The sequence below is a fragment of the Procambarus clarkii genome, chromosome 94 (assembly GCF_040958095.1).
Source record: "Procambarus clarkii isolate CNS0578487 chromosome 94, FALCON_Pclarkii_2.0, whole genome shotgun sequence".
Taxonomy (NCBI): Eukaryota; Metazoa; Arthropoda; class Malacostraca; order Decapoda; family Cambaridae; genus Procambarus; species Procambarus clarkii.
The window spans coordinates 1,176,751-1,190,515 of record NC_091243.1 but is presented as its reverse complement, the minus strand read 5'-3'; positions in this window follow the sequence as shown (position 1 = coordinate 1,190,515).

Sequence of the window (13,765 nt, the reverse complement as noted above, 5' to 3'; positions counted from 1 at the left end):
TCACAATATATATATCGTACCTAGTAGCCAGAATGCACTTCTCGGCCTACTATGCAAGGCCCGATTTGCCTAATAAGCCAAGTTTTCCTGAATTAATATATTTTCTCTAATTTTTTCTTATGAAATGATAAAGCTACCCATTTCATTATGTATGAGGGCAATTTTTTTTTATTGGAGTTAAAATTAACGTAGATATATGGCCGAACCTAACCAACCCTACCTAACCTATCTTTATAATTTAGGTTAGGTTAGGTAGCCGAAAAAGTTAGGTTAGGTTAGGTTAGGTAGGTTAGGTTGTCGAAAAACAATTAATTCATGAAAACTTGGCTTATTAGGCAAATCGGGCCTTGCATAGTAGGCTGAGAAGTGCGTTCTGGCTACTAGGTACGACATATATATATATATATATATATATATATATATATATATATATATATATATATATATTATTAGTATATTTTGGTAGCAGTCTTTCCTGTAGACATATATTATTAAATATGACCGAAAAAGTAAGATTAATAATTCTAACACGAATTTTCTCGATCTTTCGTACGTTTCTTTTCACTGTTGGTGGTAATTCAAAAATCAATTCTCCAAAATTCATTTTTATCTCTAGTCTGACGCGACACTTGAGCGCGTTTCGTAAAACTTATTACATTTTCAAAGACTTTAGCTTTACACATACACAACTGAAAACAACTTACACATCTTCGATTTGTTTATATCAACATTTGAGTGAGGTGGATGGGGTGAGGTGGTATTAATAGGGTATTAAATTCCTAAACACAAGACAGAACACGAAACAATGGGTATTGAATGGAAGTGATTTTGTAGAAAGCCTATTGGTCCATATTTCTTGATGCATCTATATTGGAGCGGAGTCTTGAGGTGGGTAGAATATAGTTGTGCATTAACTGGCTGTTGATTGCTGGTGTTGACTTCTTGATGTGTAGAGCCTCGCAGACGTCAAGCTTCTGAGGGTCGTTAGGTCTGGATAAGTGTAGTTCTCTTTGTGCCGGGCAGTGGGCTGTGGCGAGGCTCCTCTTGATGATGTCGTTGACTTCTTCATGTCTTGCAATTTTACCCTGTGATTTACGACATACCAGACCATGACGACCATATTGGTCTGCCATCGCAGTTCCGCAGATGCACCTATGTTCGGTGAGGATGGGGGCGGCAAGGCGAAGGGCAACTCCAATGCGGAGAGCGTCATGACTGAGGCGAGTTCCCAGGGCTGCATTGGGCACCGCAAATAAGAAATCCCCGGCGTGGGGTGCTGTTACCGCTAGGAGGCGGGCTTTGTTTTCAGCATCAGCGTTGTCAATCATTGCTGTGACAGTCTTTTCCATTATGGGGCTATCCCAGTGGGCCTGCTTGTGGTCTTTTGGGACTTGTGGTCGGGGTTGAGGGTGTGCAATGGTGTCCCATTGTCTGGCTGCTTCGATGAACGTTTGATCATGAGTTCCCGCTGTCTCTCTCATACGCTCTGGTAGGATCTGCCCTACCAATTCGTTGGCTGCTGTACATGAGGATAAGAATGCTGGAAGTGCTACCTCAGTTGTCGGAAAATCCGACACCATTTAATAATCATACAGATAATAGCTGTATTGTATAAACAAGTTACCCATAGAAAACGTAACTTGTAGTGGAATTACCGTCTATAGAAACGGGATATCATCACCACATACTATTAATAATTCACCAGCTATTCTGCTGGGAATTATTCTTAAATACATTAGTCTTGGACTTTACCATCATAAAACATCTCATATAAATTAACTTAATTATCAATATTAAAGTAGAGTAAATGTGACCCTTCTATCACTTTCTGACATGTGGACAATGTAAGCCAGGCGTCAGAGTGAGGAAGGAGGGCAGCCATTGTTGATACTAGACCAGAGGCTCACGGGAGCAAATTCGGCTCCTGTTAAATTTACTTGGACGTAGTGTTATGGAAACCAAAAGTGTACCATTTTCAACACGCTGTCATCAAATCAAGTTAAGTGTTCTTTCCGAAACCCATTATCTATCATTAGTGGCCATTAATGTCATTGGGTAGGGTTAGCCGGTTAGAACGCGAAATCGCCTCAAACTAAAGGTAATTAAGCCAGGTCTTCAATGTTCCATGTACAGTATTTTCTCTGATATAGCTTGTCATATATAGGTATCAGGCTTTACAGCTTGCGCCCTTTTAACAGGTCAAGACGAGGAAGGCTTTGTGCATCAGTTACTGGGTGATGGAAGCTACCTCAAAGAGGATAATTTGGTGTCTACACCCTAGTTATACCTGGTGGACTAACCTGCTGTACTATAAGATAAGGAACCTTTTCAATGTATGTAGTCTAATTCTGTAGTTTGATTGGCTGCATATATATAAACTAATAAACCCCCCTAATGTGTAGAGGATCGATTTGTGAGATTAAGAGATTATTGCAGAAATACAGTCCACTTAACATCATACAAATTGCTATCGAAGTATATAAATTAACGTAAATATAAATTCATATAAATTAAATAAATATAAATCTCACAGGTCGGTTCCCACATTATTTGGACCTTCGGAACCGGAATATTCGGTCCTTTGAACCCACATTTGGTCATATTAGTACCGGATGAACCAGTTAACCAGTGGATTCATTAAATATACTAGTGCAGTGTTATTTAAACAAAGCCAGTCAAGACGGCGGCGTTGACTCGTGCGAGTTCACGAGCCCCGCTCAGTTCAGATCTGCCTCATCAGCGGTTTCAGGGACACCCACAGATATTTGGTGGCGTGTTATTTCGTGAAATGACAGCGCTAATATAGAAGCCAGCCAAATTAGTGGCTGTGTCCTCGCAAGATTGTTCACGGATTTCGTGGTGTTACATTTTGCGAGAGATTATCCACGAATTTTGTGGACTTTATTTCGCGAGGTCACTAATAATATTTAATACTTCTTGATAATATTAGAAGTTTCATAGAGGCTAATTAAGAGGCTATTATCAATAATTGTGTATATTATTTCTCCAAATAGAGAATTATTTAATATATATTGCACTAGTGATCACAGTATAATATTTACTAATTGCCAACCCACAACAGGGTAGGATATTAACCATTGACTAGTTGAACTATTATTGCTCATCCTAGTCCCATTATTACCATAGTCAGTTGTACTATATTGATCAACCTAACACCATTAATGAATGGTCCAGACCCTATTTTGGGTATAATTTTTATCAACTCGAGTTGAGTTGTGTATATATAATAATTTACTTATGATCATTACACCTTTGAGTGATTAATTAGTGTCTCTACCATCCTAGGGTGATATAGAAGAGCTAACCTAAAGGTACTTCCAGTGACACTGGTTTATCACTCAAATCATTAGTGTGTATGATTGTATATATATAATGTGTATTAATTTTAAGTGCTAACCTCTAGTAGAGGTAGGATTATTACCTAGTGAGTGCAGAATTTACCCTAGGCTACCATTAGTGTTTGTTCAGTATTATGAGCAGCCCAAGTACAAGTCCCACAAGGCTTCACCAACTAGCCAGTATGGATAATGCAGGGAGAATGAAAAGAACCCTTGCAGGTCTTAAAGGCCACTTAACAAGACAGATCAAGAAATGTGAAGATTTGTCACAACAATCTCAAGTTGATTATGCTGACCTGGAAAGCTATTATCAAGCAGCTGCAGGTAAATTTGAGCAAATCAAATGTCAAATAGCAACATATGTGGCTGAACTTGCCAACACCAATTTATCAGAAACAGAAATAGACGACATTATGGTTGATCTTGCGAATTATGAAGATCACACTCAGGCCACGTTACAGCCTTATGTCAAATTAATTGCCCAAAACAAGGCAACAGCAACAACAACAACAGTTGCATCTAATACGAGTCAAGCAGAAGCTCGACTCCCTCCAATTAATTTACCCACTTTCTCAGGAAAAGATGAGGAAGATTGGGACGAATTTTGGAACAAATTCGTTGACCTTGTAGACTCAAAACAATCTTTACCAAAGAGTAGTAAATTCTCTTATTTGCAAGGCCAATTATCAGGTGAGGCTAAAACAGTAGTATCCCATCTGAGATTAACTAATGACGGCTATGATCTGGCAGTAAAACTCCTGAAGGATAATTATGCTGATCCAGAAGTAAGAACATCACATTTAGTTCATGAGCTGTTGCATTTACCCCCACCGGAGGCTTCAGCTGATTCACTCCAAGTCTTCAAGCTGGAGGTAGAATCATTGATCAATGCCCTCAGCCTGACAGCAGATACAAACGGGGCTGAGTGGGTCTTGAAAATAATTGTCCAGGAGAAAATACCTAGGGACATATTGAGACAAATGAGTGCTCATAACAATAAAAGCATCTTATCCATGAATGAAATATCTGAAGGTTTAAAGTCAGTAGTTCATCAATTACGAACACATGACAAATTAAAACCACCAAGTAAACCCTCAGAAACCAATAATAGTAAACCACAGAGTACCAAAGGTACTCCAAATCAATCTAGACAATATAATTCAACACCAAAGTGGAACAGTAACAGTGTGGGCGTATATGCAGTGGGACCCTCCAAGCCTATAGTTACTGTGTCATCCAAGAACGTGACACCAAAGGGTACTGGAAGCTATGGAACATGTTTGTTCTGCAATGAGAAACATTCAATGTACCACTGCCCTAATTTTCCTGATAGTGACGCCCGTGTTGAGCGACTCAAAGATTTGCAACATTGCACGAGGTGCCTCAGGAAACATAACATCAAGGACTGTGATACCCAATTACACACCTGTAATAGGTGTAACAAAGGTCAGCACCATGCAGCATTGTGCAGAGACACCAAAACAACGTCTCCAAACCCCAAGGTGGAAGATAGCATTCCCACCACAGTACAGTACAGCAAGGTGCAACAAACAAACAGTGTCCAATCGGCAAAGTCTAAAGGTAATACGACTTTGCCTACTGCCCAAATTACCATCCTGAATAAGAGGGCCAAGGTCCATACCCGTGGGTTGTTTGACCAAGGATCCCAGAGAACATATATCACTAAAAAGTTGGCAGATGAATTACAATTAAGGCCTGTAGCCCAGATGTCATTCAACATCTCAGGGTTTGTAACAGATGCAGGACCTCAAGTCTACCAGGTGGTACAACCATCAGTACGTTTAGGCAGGTACGTCTGTCGAGTACAAGCCATTGTGGTGGACAAAATACCAGTAGACCTACAAGTTCAAGGTCTGAGAGCAACAGCCAAATTCCTGAGAAATAGAGGAATAAAATTGGCAGATAATATTAAGTCTGATCACCTCACCGACTTCGGTCTCCTTGTAGGGACAGACTATTGTCATCGATTCATCGGTAGCCCTACTAAATATCAGGGTATATCCATGTTAAACTCTGCAGGAGGTAAATTACTCTCAGGTCCAGTATCAAGCCTGAGGAGACCTATGCCTGCAGATAAACAATACCAATAGAAATCTAAATTTGTCAGCTGATTATATTTCTCCAGTAGCATTATACTAAGGAGATTACAGCTGACTATAGCAACAGAGGTTGATGTTAGTATCATCATTTAAAGCTGGAGATGAGTTCATGAGGCCTCAGTGGCAAATCAGTGAACAGTAGCCTAAAACAGCTACAAGTCACTGCGACCAATGTCACTGAACCCACTGCAGTCTCAGAAACATACTTTACTTTAATGATGAGCTATTCAATCTTCTGAATCAATTAACTAAATTAAACCCCAATAAATCTGATGACTGATTGATACATTTATTATTTAATCAAGATGTATTCCATGGGCCTCAGTGTTTATATATCAGTGACCAGTTACCTGAACAAACTTCAAGTTATATCTAATGTCACTGATCTCACTGCAGTCCCTGAATCATACTTGACTGTAGTACTTGATCACATCCAGTCTTCTGGGTTAAATAATATGTAATAAGGCTTGAATATTAGCCTTTCAAGAGTTGACAGGGAAATGAAATCGCATTAGACTTCTAACCCCTGCAACTCTAGTACGGGACATCCGTCCTGTACGAACAGACGCACAAATGTGTGATTAATCTAATAATTCGAAGGAGGAGTATCAGTGTTCGTCTGTTCTAAAGAGGACTTCAACCCGTGAGCAGCCCCCTGGGGAATTATGTCGGAAAATCCGACACCATTTAATAATCATACAGATAATAGCTGTATTGTATAAACAAGTTACCCATAGAAAAACGTAACTTGTAGTGGAATTACCGTCTATAGAAAACGGGATATCATCACCACATACTATTATAATTCACCAGCTATTCTGCTGGGAATTATTCTTAACCACTGCACTGCGCAAAGCGCCTTTAGGCGCTCAGAGAGTTGTGCTTTTTGTTTTTTAATTTGACTATATTTTAATGTTTTTTAATGTTTTCATTACTATTTGTGTTTTGAAATGGAAATAGTTGACTTTGCAAACATTTTGACATTAAATTTACCTGAACATTTGTAAAAATAACAAAAATATGTCCTTGACAATTGCACCAAGACGTTTTTACCGAAAATAGGTGAGCAGTGCAAGGGTTAAATACATTAGTCTTTGGACTTTACCATCATAAAACATCTCATATAAATTAACTTAATTATCAATATTAAAGTAGAGTAAATGTGACCCTTCTATCACTTTCTGACATGTGGACAATGTAAGCCAGGCGTCAGAGTGAGGAAGGAGGGCAGCCATTGTTGATACTAGACCAGAGGCTCACGGGAGCAAATTCAGCTCCTGTTAAATTTACTTGGACGTAGTGTTATGGAAACCAAAAGTGTACCATTTTCAACACGCTGTCATCAAATCAAGTTAAGTGTTCTTTCCGAAACCCATTATCTATCATTAGTGGCCATTAATGTCATTGGGTAGGGTTAGCCGGTTAGAACGCGAAATCGCCTCAAACTAAAGGTAATTAAGCCAGGTCTTCAATGTTCCATGTACAGTATTTTCTCTGATATAGCTTGTCATATATAGGTATCAGGCATTACAGCTTGCGCCCTTTTAACAGGTCAAGACAAGGAAGGCTTTGTGCATCAGTTACTGGGTGATGGAAGCTACCTCAAAGAGGATAATTTGGTGTCTACACCCTAGTTATACCTGGTGGATTAACCTGCTGTACTATAAGATAAGGAACCTTTTCAATGTATGTAGTCTAATTCTGTAGTTTGATTGGCTGCATATATATAAACTAATAAACCCCCCTAATGTGTAGAGGATCGATTTGTGAGATTAAGAGATTATTGCAGAAATACAGTCCACTTAACATCATACAAATTGCTATCGAAGTATATAAATTAACGTAAATATAAATTCATATAAATTAAATAAATATAAATCTCACAGGTCGGTTCCCACACTCAGTTGCTTTTCGTATGCCTATCCCTCCAAATCTCACTGGTAGTGTTGCTTGGTCCCACTGACTGTCATCTAAATCTAGGTTGAGCGCCTTCCTGAATATTGACCTGAGGAGCTCATCATATTGATTTAGAAGTGGGTTGCCAAAAGTTGGTGCACACCTTAAGAAGTATGTTAGCCTGGGCAAGGTAAGGCACTTTGTGAGAAGGTAGAGGGCATCGTGGGAGTCCAAGTCCCCAATTCTCTCTCTGTATATATATATATATATATATATATATATATATATATATATATATATATATATATATATATATATATATATATATATATATATATATATATACATATATATATATATATATATATATATATATATATATATATATATATATATATATATATATATATATACATATATATATATATATATATATACATATATATATATATATATATATATATATATATATATATATATACATATATATATATATATATATATATATATATATATATATATATATATATATATATACATACATATATATATATATATATATATATATATATATATATATATATATATATATATATATATATATATATATTAGTATATTTTGGTAGCAGTCTTTCCTGTAGACATATATTATTAAATATGACCGAAAAAGTAAGATTAATAATTCTAACACGAATTTTCTCAATCTTTCGTACATTACGCTTCACTGTTGGAGGTAAATCAAAAATCAATTGTCCAAAATTCATTTTTATTTCTAGTCTGACGCGACACGGGCCGTTTCGTAAACTTATTACATTTTCAAAGACTTTAGTTCACAAATACACAACTGATTAGAACTTACGTATCTCCGATTTTATATCTACATTTGAGTGAGGAGGGAGGGGTGATGTGGCATTAACACAAGACAGAACAAGAGGGGATATTAATAGGGTATTAAAAGTATCAACACAAGACAGAACACAAACAATGGGTATTGAATAGAAGTGTTGTAGAAAGCCTATTGGTCCATATTTCTTGATGCTTCTATATTGGAGCGGAGTCTTGAGGTGGGTAGAATATAGTTGTGCAATAATTGGCTGTTGATTGCTGGTGTTGACTTCTTGATGTGTAGTGCCTCGCAAACGTCAAGCCGCCTGCTATCGCTGTATCTATCGATGATTTCTGTGTTGTTTACTAGGATTTCTCTGGCGATGGTTTGGTTGTGGGAAGAGATTATATGTTCCTTAATGGAGCCCTGTTGCTTATGCATCGTTAAACGCCTAGAAAGAGATGTTGTTGTCTTGCCTATATACTGGGTTTTTTGGAGCTTACAGTCCCCAAGTGGGCATTTGAAGGCATAGACGACGTTAGTCTCTTTTAAAGCGTTCTGTTTTGTGTCTGGAGAGTTTCTCATGAGTAGGCTTTCAAATTAATTCAACATTATAATAATAATAATAACAGTAATTCAACAGCCAATTATTGCACAACTATATTCTACCCACCTCAAGACTCCGCTCCAATATAGAAGCATCAAGAAATATGGACCAATAGGCTTTCTACAAACACTTCTATTCAATACCATTGTTTGTGTTCTGTCTTGTGTTGATACTTTTAATACCCTATTAATATCCCCTCTTGTTCTGTCTTGTGTTAATGCCACATCACCCCTCCCACCTCACTCAAATGTAGATATAAAATCGGAGATACGTAAGTTCTAATCAGTTGTGTATTTGTGAACTAAAGTCTTTGAAAATGTAATAAGTTTTACGAAACGCGCCCGTGTCGCGTCAGACTAGAAATAAAAATGAATTTTGGACAATTGATTTTTGATTTACCTCCAACAGTGAAGCGTAATGTACGAAAGATTGAGAAAAATTCGTGTTAGAATTATTAATCTTACTTTTTCGGTCATATTTAATAATATATATATATATATATATATATATATATATATATATAATATATATATATATATATATATATATGCAAACAAGCTTGAATGGTTGTCAAGCTTATAAGTAACTGAAAACTCCACAACCCACAAGGATTCTAACCCAGACAGCTAGGAGCACATGCAATATGGCGTACCCGGTTCTTTAACTACTCGACCAACTGTGACTGTACAAAAGACGTTTGTAGCCGAGGCTACCCCCCCAGAAGGATTCGATCCCAGACAACCAGGAGCACAGGCGCCAGTTCTTAACCACTCAACCTACCGTGAGTATACAAAAGACGTTGGTAGCCGAGGCTATTTCCCCACCATCCCAACAGCACTTGGTGGTATACTTGGGCATAGATATTTCATCGAATCACCTCACTTTGTAGGCCACGTGAGCAACACAAATGTGAACAAGCTTGAAAGGTCCCCAAGCATTCATCCATCAGAAAACTCCACACCTTAGATGGATTCGAACCCAGACAGCTAGGAGCACATGCACCATGATGTACCCGGTTCTTTAACCACTCGACCTACCGTGAGTATACAAAACACGTTGGAAGATGAGGCTACTTTCCCAACATCCCGACAGCACTCGGTGGTACACATGGATATAGATATTTCATCGAATCACTTCACTTTGTGGGGCCACGGGAACAACACAAATGCGAACAAGCTTGAATGGTCCCCAAGCATATACGCAACTGAAAACGTCACACTCGACCAACAGTGGCTGTACAAAAGACGTTGGAAACCGAAACTATTTCCCCAACATCCTGACAGCACTTGGTGGTAAACTTTGGCATAGTTATTTCATCCAATCAACTCGCTTTGTGGGGCCACGTGAGCAACACAAATGCCAACAAGCTTGAATGGTCCTCAAGCTTATATGCATCTGAAAACTTCACACCCCAGAAGGATTCGAACCCTGAAAGTCAGGAGAATATGCACCATGGCGTACCCGTTCCTTAACTACTCGACCAACCGTGACTGTACAGAAGACGTTGGTAGCCGAGGCTATTTCCGCAACATCCCAACAGCAATTGGTAGTAAAGTTGGGTATAGATATTTCATCGAATCACCTCACTTTGTGGGGCCACATGAGCAACACAAATGCGAACAAGCTTCAATGGTCCTCAAGCAGATGTAGTAGTAGGCATCCTTCAGTCTCGGGATACTATGGAGTTGCGTCCTAGTTGTCAATCCAGGTGCAGCGTCTGGTGTGACTGATGAGGCCAACCCGAGTGTGGCAGTCCATCCCACACCGAGCACAAACGAAGTCCAATTCTTGTCTGTCTTCCTGGCTACCGGCTTTCCTTCTGTCTCTTTGCCTCCGATTCCTTGGCAAGTGACTCCTTGAACTTGGAGAGACCTCTTTGAACAGACTGCCCCCAGGCTGAACGGTCTGCAGCCAGTACAGCCAGCTGGGGTTTGCCTGTTGGACGCTTTCCCTGCATCAGCTCTCCGTACAGGAGATCCTTGGGGATCCTGCCGTCGCCCATTCGCACAACGTGCCCGAGCCAGCGCATTCATCTCTGTTTCAGCATTGTGTACATGCTGGTGATTCTTGCTCTCCCCAAGACGTTGTTGTTTGTCACCTTGTCCTGCCAGGTGATGTCCAAGATGTGTCGAAGGCAGCGCATGTGGCAGGCGTTCAGCTGTCTTTCCTGACGGGCGCGGAGTGTACAAAACTCACTGCCATAAAGGAGAGTGCTCAGGACACAGGCTCTGTAAATCTGAGTCTTAGTATACTCAGTCAGCCTATTGTTGGCCCACACTCTCTTTGTCAGTCTGGACATGGTAGTAGATGCCTTATCGATGCGTTTGTTTAGCTCCGTATCAAGAGAGAGGGAGTCAGAGATTGTGGAGCCAGGTACACGAAGTCGTGAACGACTTCCAGTTTGGAATCGGAGATGCCGATGTCAGGTGGGGAGTCCACTCCTTGTCCCATGACTTGTGTTTTCTTCAAGCTGATGGTAAGTCCGAAAGCCTGAGAGGCCTCGCTAAAGCGGGTCATGAGCCGTTGGAGGTCTTCGGCTGAGTGGGCAGTGACTGCTGCCTCGTCGGCAAAAAGGAAGTCACGCAGACACCTCAGCCGAACCTTCGTCTTGGTTCTCAGCCTAGCGAGGTTAAAGAGCTTTCCATCCGACCTGGTCCGGAGGTAAATGCCTTCCGTGACAGATCTGAAGGCGTGCCCTCGGGAAGTGGAGATGTTTGGGATGTATATATATCTCGAACTCTCTACTTCTTTTGTAGGGTCTGATGGTGTAGTGGGTTAAAGCATACTAGTTATGGCAGCTACTGGAAGGTAGTTGTGCTTTCTGGGTTCGAGTCCCACTGGTGGGTGTTGTCCAAAGATTATTAATCTTCACTTGTGGTTTATGCAAGTATAGGCTTATAAGCTGGACACGAGTTCTCTCACATTGACAGTGGCTTGACGAAAAATGCAGACTAACCCCACACTCATCTGGTTGCCCTCGGGAAGTGGAGATGTTTGGGATGTATATATATCTCGAACTCTCTACTTCTTTTGTAGGGTCTGATGGTGTAGTGGGTTAAAGCATACTAGTTATGGCAGCTACTGGAAGGTAGTTGTGCTTTCTGGGTTCGAGTCCCACTGGTGGGTGTTGTCCAAAGATTATTAATCTTCACTTGTGGTTTATGCAAGTATAGGCTTATAAGCTGGACACGAGTTCTCTCACATTGACAGTGGCTTGACGAAAAATGCAGACTAACCCCACACTCATCTGGTTGCCCTCGGGAAGTGGAGATGTTTGGGATGTATATATATCTCGAACTCTCTACTTCTTTTGTAGGGTCTGATGGTGTAGTGGGTTAAAGCATACTAGTTATGGCAGCTACTGGAAGGTAGTTGTGCTTTCTGGGTTTGAGTCCCACTGGTGGGTGTTGTCCAAAGATTATTAATCTTCACTTGTGGTTTATGCAAGTATAGGCTTATATATATATATATATATATATATATATATATATATATATATATATATATATATATATATATATATATATATATATATATATATATTAGTATATTTTGGTAGCAGTCTTTCCTGTAGACATATATTATTAAATATGACCGAAAAAGTAAGATTAATAATTCTAACACGAATTTTCTCAATCTTTCGTACATTTCTTTTCACTGTTGGAGGTAATTCAAAAATCAATTCTCCAAAATTCATTTTGGAGAATTGATTTTTTACTCTTACTCCAAGCTTGTACTAAAGAGGCACCCTTCTTGAGCCCGGATGGGCACATGTATAAGCAAGTAGATGGGGTCGCCATGGGTTCTCCCCTAGGTGTCCTGTTTGCAAACTTCTACATGGGTACCATCGAGCAAAAAGTCTTAGTCGACATGAACTTGAAACCGGCCATATACTGCAGGTATGTTGACGACATTTTTACACAGGTACCTGATGTCAGACATCTGCAGGAGCTGAAGGAGGCATTTGAGCAGAGTTCCGTGCTGCGTTTCACTTACGAGATGGAAAAGGATGGGAAGCTGCCCTTTCTAGATGTAACTGTCATGGAAAAGAGCGGAGGTTTCCACCTCCGCTTCTGCAGTCTACACTAAGGAAACGAACATAGGAATGTGCCTAAATGCCAACAGCGACTGCCCAGACAGGTACAAGAGGAGTGTTGTTAACGCATATGTCGACCGTGCTCTCAGCTACAGCTCAGAATGGAAGCAAGTCGATGAAGAACTCTGTAGGGTAAGGCAGGTCCTAGTCAACAACGGCTTCTCCAATGGTTTCGTCGAAGACATCATAAGAAGGAAAGTGAAACGCCATGCAACCTCTGAAGAGACAACTAACACAACACCTATACCCCCTATTAGACTATTTTACAGGAACTTCTTTTCCACAGCTCATAAAACGGAGGAAAGGGTCCTGAAAGATATTGTTAATAGAAACGTTATCCCTACAGACAAAAATCAGAGGATACAACTGACGATTTACTATAAAACCAGAAAAACAGCCAGCCTACTCATGAGAAACTCTCCAGACACAAAGCAGAACGCTTTAAAAGAGACCAACGTCGTCTATGCCTTCAAATGCCCACTTGGGGACTGTAAGCTCCAAAAAACCCAGTATATAGGCAAGACAACAACATCTCTTTCTAGGCGTTTAACGATGCATAATGTTACGGTGCCCTCTCCTATTTCTTTCGTTTGCCGGCTTAAAGAGTCATATCAGCTCTCTCTACTGATTCTCTGAGGTTCAGAGAGTCTAATGATATATGTGGCGACCAGACCGGCTGCCAGTTAAGGGAAGGAAGTTATATTATAAGTTGTAAATAAAGGAAAATTGGCGCCCTGTTATAAAATGAAACAGTATCCCCTACGGCAGATATGACCTTTTGGAAGGGACACAAGCCGATTGCGGATTGGCCGACGTAGGTCGCGGGCGACAAATCAGGGCCCGCCATGACGTCACCGAGTG